The 8743-nt window shown below is 48.5% G+C and overlaps 1 pseudogene; it reads left to right on the top strand.

Annotated features, from left to right (window-relative positions):
- The first annotated feature begins 3831 nt into the window (after positions 1 to 3831).
- Positions 3832 to 4515, top strand: LOC102771632 (annotated as a pseudogene).
- Positions 4516 to 8743: the final 4228 nt, after the last annotated feature.

The following is an 8743-nucleotide window of genomic DNA, read 5'->3' as shown; positions in this document are numbered from 1 at the left end:
TGTTGTTTCTTTTCATGTTGGCCAAAGCTCCCGTAGGCTCTCCTCCTGTCTTTTAATTTTTTTCTCTCCAATTGCAGTTCAGTTTGGGTGTTTTAGTTTAACTCCTGGAGGGTCACAGCACGACATGGGTTGTGCGCCTAATGGTCTTAGCAGGACCGCTGCTCTGGAATTTGTCATGAACCGTCCACTGTCTCCATGAGCACCAGTTCCCTCTCCCCACGTGACTCTGGATATGTGTGGTTTGCCACCAGGAGTCGCTGTGCTACTCTTTTCTTTGTACACGGAGCACATCCCTTTGCCCAGACAGAGTTCAGTTCCATCTCACGCACACACCTTCATGTTTAAGGGCAGCTGTGAGCTCCCTCTGGTCCCCAGACGCCACTTGCAACTGGCAGAGCTGGTCCTAACCACAGCTTCCACACGTATTTGTCCTCATAGCAGTCCTACTTCCTGCAGGCCAGCGGCACGAGTGCCACTCATACTTTTCTTCTTCCTTTTTTACCCCCAACAAGTTTGAAAAAATATCTTTATTGATTTCAGAGAGGAAGGCAGAGGAAGAGAGAGAGAGAAACATTAATGATGAGAGAGAATCACTGATTGGCTGCCTCCTGCACACCCCACAATGGGGATCGAGCCCGAAACCCAGGCACGTGCTCTGACTGGAAATTGAACCATACCCTCCTGGTTCATAGGTCGAAGCTCAGCCTCTGAGCCATCGTGGCCAGGCTTTTCTTCCAGTTTTAAAAGTTTTCTGCATCACATTATAGTTTGAAACCCTAAGTGTGCATTTTGACTAGAAACATCCCTCTCAGACGTTCGTCTCGCCTCTCTAAATGCGTTTGCTCTGCCACAAGGTTTATGACACCAATGTCCAATGTCCCGGTATTGTTTGGAAGACCTCGCTGTGTACTGGGTGGGCCTGGAGTTACTTGTGTCCAATGATTTCACTTTTCAGATGACATTTTGACTGGTTCCACAAGGCTTCAGGTTTTCTATTTATTCCAGAGGCCGTCTTGGAAAATAAATCCTTACATCGCACCAGGGCAGAGCGTGGCCCTGAGGGTGGGGGTCATGGTGTCTCTTGTCGCCTTCGGTCGGTTGATGGAGGAGACTAAGGTGCCATCAGGATGGAGAGATACAGGGTGTGGCACCGGGAGGCTGGCCCTCCTTGTCTAGGGTTGTCACCTCAGCAGCCCCAAAGGAAAGGGAACAGTGTCTCCCAGATGTTTAGCCATCATTTCCATGATGGATCAGGAAATAGGCCCGGGGCCCCCTGAGATGCCTTTGCAGGTAGGTGACCCTGTCAGAGCCTCCCTACCGGGGTACCTTCCTCCTCAGCCCGTCCATCAGCACCTCCCTGTGGTCCTCACCATGGACAGTCCCACCCGGGGCCTGGAGATGCTTCAGGAAGATGTAAGTCCCTGTGGATTGCAGAGCTCAGATCAGCAGGGACACGCTCACCCTCCCACTGTGCAGCTCAGGGCGATGTCCCTGTGACAATGAGCACAGAGGGAAATGCAGGGAAATAAGGGGAAGAAATGTGTCTCCCCCTCTGCCCCAGAGTGTATTTCTCTTCCTATCCCAGCCCCTGGTCAACGCCCCTTTCTTGCAACTGCATTCACCCCATCAGGGTGGGAACTCACCTCTGAGTCACTCCTTCCCTCAGTGCCTTGTTCCTCAGGAAGATCTCTCCTCCTCTTCCCGGGCCCCTGTCTTCACAGTCAGTGACAATAAGTGTGTTATTGCTCTGATTTGGGGAACAAAATGGATCTTTATTTATTTATTTATTCATTTCTTTATTTAATTATTATTTTAAAAATATATGTCTATTTCAAAGTTGAAGGGATAGAAAGATAGAGACAGACACATCAATGATGAGAGAGAATCACTGACTGGCTGCCTCCTGCACGCCCCACATGGGGGATGGAGCCTGCAACCTGGGCATGTGCACTAACTGAGAATAGAGCCTCGACCTTCTGGTTCATACATAGATCGATGCACAACCCCTGAGCCTTGCTTCTGGGATAATTCTTATTTAAATAGTCCTCCTTTGTCCATTAGGTGTGTGACTTTCACTCTCAATGTGCAACCTCTTGTGTCTCAGCACGTCGTCAAGAACCCAACCCCTTAAAGTGGTTGTGGTGTCGGTGCCGCGGGGACCTGGAGGGAGCCATCCTGATTTATTTCCACACCTGACTAGGCCCTGTGAGGTGAGCCCTGAGTGGTGTTGTTGAGAACTCTGCAATATTTGGATGATTGCTATACCCACATACAAATCCCCATCTGCTCCTGATACTGAGAAAGGCTACGCACACTGTTTCTGAAACAGGTGGCTGTCCTCAATGCCCAAAAGAAAAGTGGAAGTTTCCCAGATGGAGAGGGAAGCAGAACAGATAACAGGGGCCAAAGTTGAGTGGCTACTGTGCCTGGGTGCAGCCAGAAGTCATCAGTGTGGAGTTTCCCACCTCCGTGTGGACAAGAGCAGTACCCAGGGTGGACACACACAGGGAGGGCATCTGGACTCAAGGTGAAAGTTGGAGCAGGGTTGTCCCCTCCACATGGTTTGGATACAGGCACTGGGGCCTCTCTGCCCACAGACTCAGCGCATGGTCAGCAACGAGCCACACCCCCTGTGTGTGAGTGAAGTGGATTCAATTTATTGTAGCCTGGCATGGGCGTCTGCCCAGGTGTGAGTCTGTGGCTCACCTTTGGTGTGGGCCCTGCTGGGCACATCACAGTCAGATACTAACTTAGGGAGAGAGGACAGCATGGGGCAGGGAAGATCCCACTCTCCACCTCTTTGGGTCATGAACACCAGGACAGCCCTGGGAGGAACTCTCTGTGGAGAAGCAGATGAATGGGATGGGAGCGTCCAGTAGGAAAGGATATTAAAGAATTCCCAGGGGGTGAGAGGACGGAAGGGCTTGCCTACCATGCACCCTCCCCTTCCTCCCTGCCCCGCCCCTGTCTTCCTGTCCTTCCTTCCCCTCCTCTGCAGGATGGGGGCACCACGGCTGTGCCTGCCCAGCTCTCCTTGACACAGTCATCTAGTGGGACCCCTTCATGTGGAAAATGCTACAGGCAGGGGGGTGTGGGCCATCCCTGAGGGTACTGGCTGCTGATGCTGCTGATTTCCTGGACATATCAGGCTCCATGATCTGACGCTGGGAAAGGTTTGGGATTTCGCTGACCCAGAAGACAAAGATGTCCTGAGCAAATGGGAACTGTTCATTGATCTGTGTCTTGTGCTTGTACCTGAAAGGGTGAGGGCTACGCCCTCCATCTTACCCTTGCAGCCATGTGCTTGGCAAGGCTTCTTCCCGGAAGCCCAAGCCTCTGCTAGCCACGCCCAGGATTTCTTTAAACTAACCAATGGCAATCAAGGGAGGTGCGCGCCATAGATATGACCACATCCTGTGTAACAAGAACCGACTTGCACCAGGCCAATCGGCAGGGCCCACAGTCCCTCTCCTCCCCTTACTCTACCCCCCTATAAAACTCCTCTTCCCACGGGCTAGCCCTCTCTCTGCCACTTGGCTTGCCGTTGTGTTGGTGAGTGTGGTCGGGGAGCTGAACTAGTTCGAATAAAGACTCTTTGCTTTTGCATCGGACACAGCTGGCTCCCTGGTGTGGTCTATTGGGGATCATACAGTACCCAGAATGCATTGCAGGTGTCTTTGAGGAACTTGAATCTGGCTGTTCCTCCACCAACACTTCACCACACGCATAGTGCCTTGCTGGACAGCGGGACCTCTGCATCGGGGTGCGTGGGTTATAAAATCTGAATACAAGGCCAGACATGGTGCCATTTTTGATCGTTTTGAGCCCCATATGTGGATTTCTGTCTGTGATAAAGGGAAACCAGCGTTACTCACCTTCAAGCTGCCTGTGGCTGCCAGTGGCTGCCTTTGAGCTGGTTGTGTTGGCCCTGGTGCAATGCTCTTGGAGATGAGTCTGCAGGTGCCATGTGCTTGGTAAATTGCACATTGGAGAAAGCACCTGTGACCATGTCCTGGCCTCCAGCCTTGTGCACCTGCTAAGAGGAAAATATGGGTTGGATCCCCTGCAGAAAAAGGGAAAAAGGATGGCATCTTCCTGGAAACTGATAAGGACATGGATGAGTTTGTGTCTGGATTGAAAGTTTGTGAGATCTTCCTGGGGACAGAGTTAGCTTCCACCTGACTTGCCTACCTTTGGGTATCATGTGACCCTGTGGGAAGCTTTTAAAGGGTATGTTTGCCTTGGCTTTTCACTCAGTCAATCAGAAGTTAATAAAAAGCATGGTGTGCAATGTAAAAATCCTTCCCCCATTTTTACTCCAGACATTCTCCCACCATCACAGAGGGCCCCTTTACAAAAGAACATTATAAGATCCAGTCCTGCTACAGATTTCTCTGCTACTAAGGAGCTACATGCCCTTAACATGACACCATTGACATAAGGACGGACAAGAATAATGTGCAAGAGGACCTTAAGGGGGAAGAAGATAAACTTCTCACCCAAGAACATGCTTAGAGAGAGGGAGGAGAGAGGGAGACAGAGAAACATGGATGTGAAAAAGAAACACTGATCAGTTGCCTTCTACAGGTGCCCCCAACCAGAAACTGAACCCTCAACCCAGATGCGTGTCCTGACTTGGAGTTGAAGCAGCAACATTTCGGTGCACAGGCTAATGCTCAACCAACTGGGGTCACTCCAGCTGGGCGAGAGATATACTCTTCAACAGAGAACGATGAGGTTCAGGGTCTTCATGATGAACTTCAAAGGCAAATGCTAATCTGCATAGACTACAGGCCCAGAAAAAGCAAACACATCCTTAAAGGTCTGGATGAGCAGGAAGCCCAGCTGCAATAGAAACTCAGGAAAGTCAGCCTAGTACACTGAGGAGGCCCAGCTGGTCACATCCCTGGAAGCTGAAGGAACTAGTGAAGACTTGCAGATCTCCACTTCTGAGGAAGGGCTGGCCATGCTGTAGGGAAGAGTGGAGTCACTATTGCAAGGAACAGCAGGACTGGGGGAGAGTGTGGAGTCAGGGAAGGGCCATCTGGGACCTCCTCAGGGGCACCTGCAGGGTTCACAGCAGGAAATCAGTTCAATGCAAATGAATCAGATGGAAATGAAAGAGCTGGATACCCCTTTAATCAATGAAATTGGTGCAGTCACTGATCCTCAGAGAGATGCAAATTGCAATGACAATGAGCTATCATCAACAAATCAATAAAGGAAAAGTCTTGGTAAGGATGTGGAGAATAGGGAGTCCTAGTTCATGCCTGGGAATGCAGACTGGTGCAGCCACTGTGGAAAACAGTACAGAGTTTCCTCAAAAAATTAAAAGTGAAATTTCCATTTGACCAGTTATGCCACTTCTAGGAATACCTCCTATGGAACCCTAAACACTAATCCGAAAGAACATATATACCCGTTTGTTCATAGCAGCACAATTTACTAAGGTCTGGAAACAGCCCAAGTGCTCTTCAGTAGATGAATGGATAAAAAATAGCTGTGGACATTTACATCCTTGGAATACTATAGAGCTGTAAAATAGAAGGATCTCTTACCCTTTGAGACAGCATGGAGGGACTTGGAGGCAAATAAGCCAGCTAGAGAAAGATAAGTATCACATGATCTCACTCATATATAGAACCTAATGAACAAAAGAAACTGATGAATAAAATAGATTCAGCAACATAGACACATAGAACAGACTGACGAATCTCAGAGAAAAGGCTGGGGTGAGTGGATGAGTGGGGAGAGATTAACCGGGGAAGTTATGTGCACATAGGCACAGCCCGTGGACACAGACAATAGTGTGGTAAAGGCCTGGGAAGGGCAGTTGTGGCGTGGAAGAGGTCAGTGGGGAAAAAACAGGGACAACTCTAATGCTTTCAACAATAAAGATACAGTTTTTTAAAAAAAATTGGCGCAGCCAATTCATCCTTGTACATGGCGCTAGAGATGATTGCAGCCTCAGCACAGGCAGCAGAGAAACAGCTGTTATATTGAAATTCAGCGAGTCCAATAGCAAACGCCACAACCAGAGGGTCGACTTTTGGAGATTGTATTTCAAAGCCCACGGGCGACTGCGAAGGGCTATCACTACCCCAAACCTCGCGGTCCCGAAATGAAGTTAGGGGTAAGCTTATAAAAGCAAAAAGAAAAAAAATAACCTGTAGGATTGGTGCTGTGGGACCCTATTTGAAGGCCTGGCCTGGCGCCAGCCCTGACAGTTCCGTCTGGGAGCGTCATAGTTTATGGCCTCCAAGGTGGTAACAATGCTTAAGCAAACAGGTCCTGCAAGACAGATGATTTAAGAGGGAGCAGTGACCATAGACCAGTGATGGCGAACCTGTGACACGCGTGTCAGAGGTGACACGCGAACTTATTTTTTTGATTTTTCTTTGTTAAATGGCATTTAAATATATAAAATAACTATCAAAAATATAAATCTTTGTTTTACTATGGTTGCAAAGATAAAAAAAATTCTATATGTGACACGGCACCAGAGTTAAGTTAGGGTTTTTCAAGATGCTGGCACGCCGAGCTCAAAAGGTTCACCATCACTGCCATAGACCGATAAGAACTACACCAGATTTCCAACACAGGCCCCAAATTCCAGCCCCCATCCCCCATCACTTTCCTATTATTCAAGCAAGCATATTTACAGAAGCTAGAAATAGCACAGTTACTTATCTGGTTTAGTTATATCGTGGAATTAACAGGTCAATGGACCATCTGTGCCTGAGAGGCAGTCCTAACAAAATTTATGGGAATGAAAAGGAGTGCCTAAGGTTCAGGTAGAGGGCAAGGGGATGAAAGGAGTAGGTTCTTTCAAGGTCCATTCTTCACAGCCAACCTGTATGTGCACAGAAGACCCGAGCAGCCTGGAGTCTGAGCAAGAACTGCTTCTGACATGATGCCTCCTGGGAATGGAGTGGGGACTGATGGGATAGGAGTGATGGCTGATGGGAATGGAGTGGGGACTTATAGGTTAGGAGTGATGGCTGATGGGGATGGAGTGGGGACTGATGGGAATGGAATGATGGCTGATGGGAATGGAGTGGGGACTGATGGGATAGGAGTCATGGCTGCTGGGAATGGAGTGGGGACTGATGGAAATGGAGTGATGGCTGATGGAAATGGAGTGGGGACTGATGGAAATGGAATAATGGCTGATGGAAATGGAGTGGGGACTGATGGGATAGGAATGATGGCTGATGGGAATGGAGTGGGGACTGATGGTATAGGAGTGATGGCTGATGGGAATGGAGTGGTGACCGGAGCTGTCAATAAAAAATTTGTTCTGGATGTAAGAGTGACAGACACTCAAATGAGGAAGATCCATCAACTATACCATCAAGGTCACTGGCAGACCCAGGTGCAGATACAGACTTGGATTTTTTTCCAGTTTTACATTTTTGTTGGCAGTGATCCTTTCAAGGCCGATCCTGTTGGGGAAATTGGTCTATTTGGAGGCGATCCTTCAAGGGTTCGGATCCATGTACATCAGACAGCTTTCTCAGGTGATCCTCTCCTGAGGCTGTGGCCACGTCTGTTGTTGAGCCTTTCAGTGCAGCCGGCATCAGCAGTGCCCCTTTGGTAGAAACACTGAGGCACAGTGACCCTATTCCTCCTGGTGGAAGGTTGTTGTTGCAGCTAATGATTGGCCCACAGACCCGTTTACCAACATTAACAATGGTGGTAACTATTCCTATAGGAAATGCATGTATGACCTCCAAACTGATTGATGTAAATGTATACAACAAATAAATCTGAATCAATTTAAAACTGGATTGGAAAATGTTTAAAAAGCTACTTAAAACAAAACGCATGCATTACTTAAATAAAATGATGCCAACAATTCAAAATTACTTATTTATTCTCAAAATATTTGGACTTCTGCTCAAGATAGCAGAGGAAGTAAAGGAAGTACTGAAATCCTCCCATGACCACAGTGTAATCACAACTAAACTACAGAGCAACCAGCATTCAGAACTACCTGGAATCTAGGTGAACAGAAGGTCTCAAGAAAGGATACAAAGAAGAAGCTGCATGGAGATGGTAGTAGGGTGCAGATGTGCAATGGACTGGACCACGTGGAGCAGGTATCAGGACATTTTTTTTTTACTTTGTTCTACTTGTTTTAAAAATAATCCCACAGCCCAGCCAGCGTGGCTCAGTGGTTGAATATTGACCTATGAACCAGGAGGTCACCGGTTCAAATCCTGGTCAGGGCACATGCCTGGGTTGTGGGCTCCATCCCCCAAAAGGGGATGTGCAGGAGGCAGCTGATGTTTTTCTCTCCACAATGTTTCTATCTCCCTACCCCTCTCTCTTCCTCTCTTTCTAAAATTAATAAAAGCACAGTTAAAGTATAAATTAAAATGGAATCTCAGGGTTATGAAGATACCATTTTGTTGGGCTGGTTGTGGCCCAGCACGAAAGGTTGTATAGAAGTGAATCCAAACCAGCCATGTGGGATGAACCCTCATGTCACAGGGTGAGAACAGAAGGGCAGTGGAGGAGAATGAGCGAGGTCAGGGAGGGAGGGAGAGCAGTCCAGCTGGATGGAGGAGGCGTCCTCTACAGGTACATGGCCCACGTTCTCCTGCACCCAAACCTCGCCTACCATGTCTCCTCCCCTGGACGTTCTCAGCAGACAGTTTTCCCAACTGTGGTCCACAATTTCTTTCAACAGCTCCTGGGGTCATCGGATGGGCTCCAAGGCTCCCCCACTCTGAACGGT

This window comes from Myotis davidii, unplaced genomic scaffold, assembly GCF_000327345.1.
Source record: "Myotis davidii unplaced genomic scaffold, ASM32734v1 scaffold5578, whole genome shotgun sequence".
Taxonomy (NCBI): domain Eukaryota; kingdom Metazoa; phylum Chordata; class Mammalia; order Chiroptera; family Vespertilionidae; genus Myotis; species Myotis davidii.
This window is presented reverse-complemented; position numbering and strand designations above follow the sequence as displayed.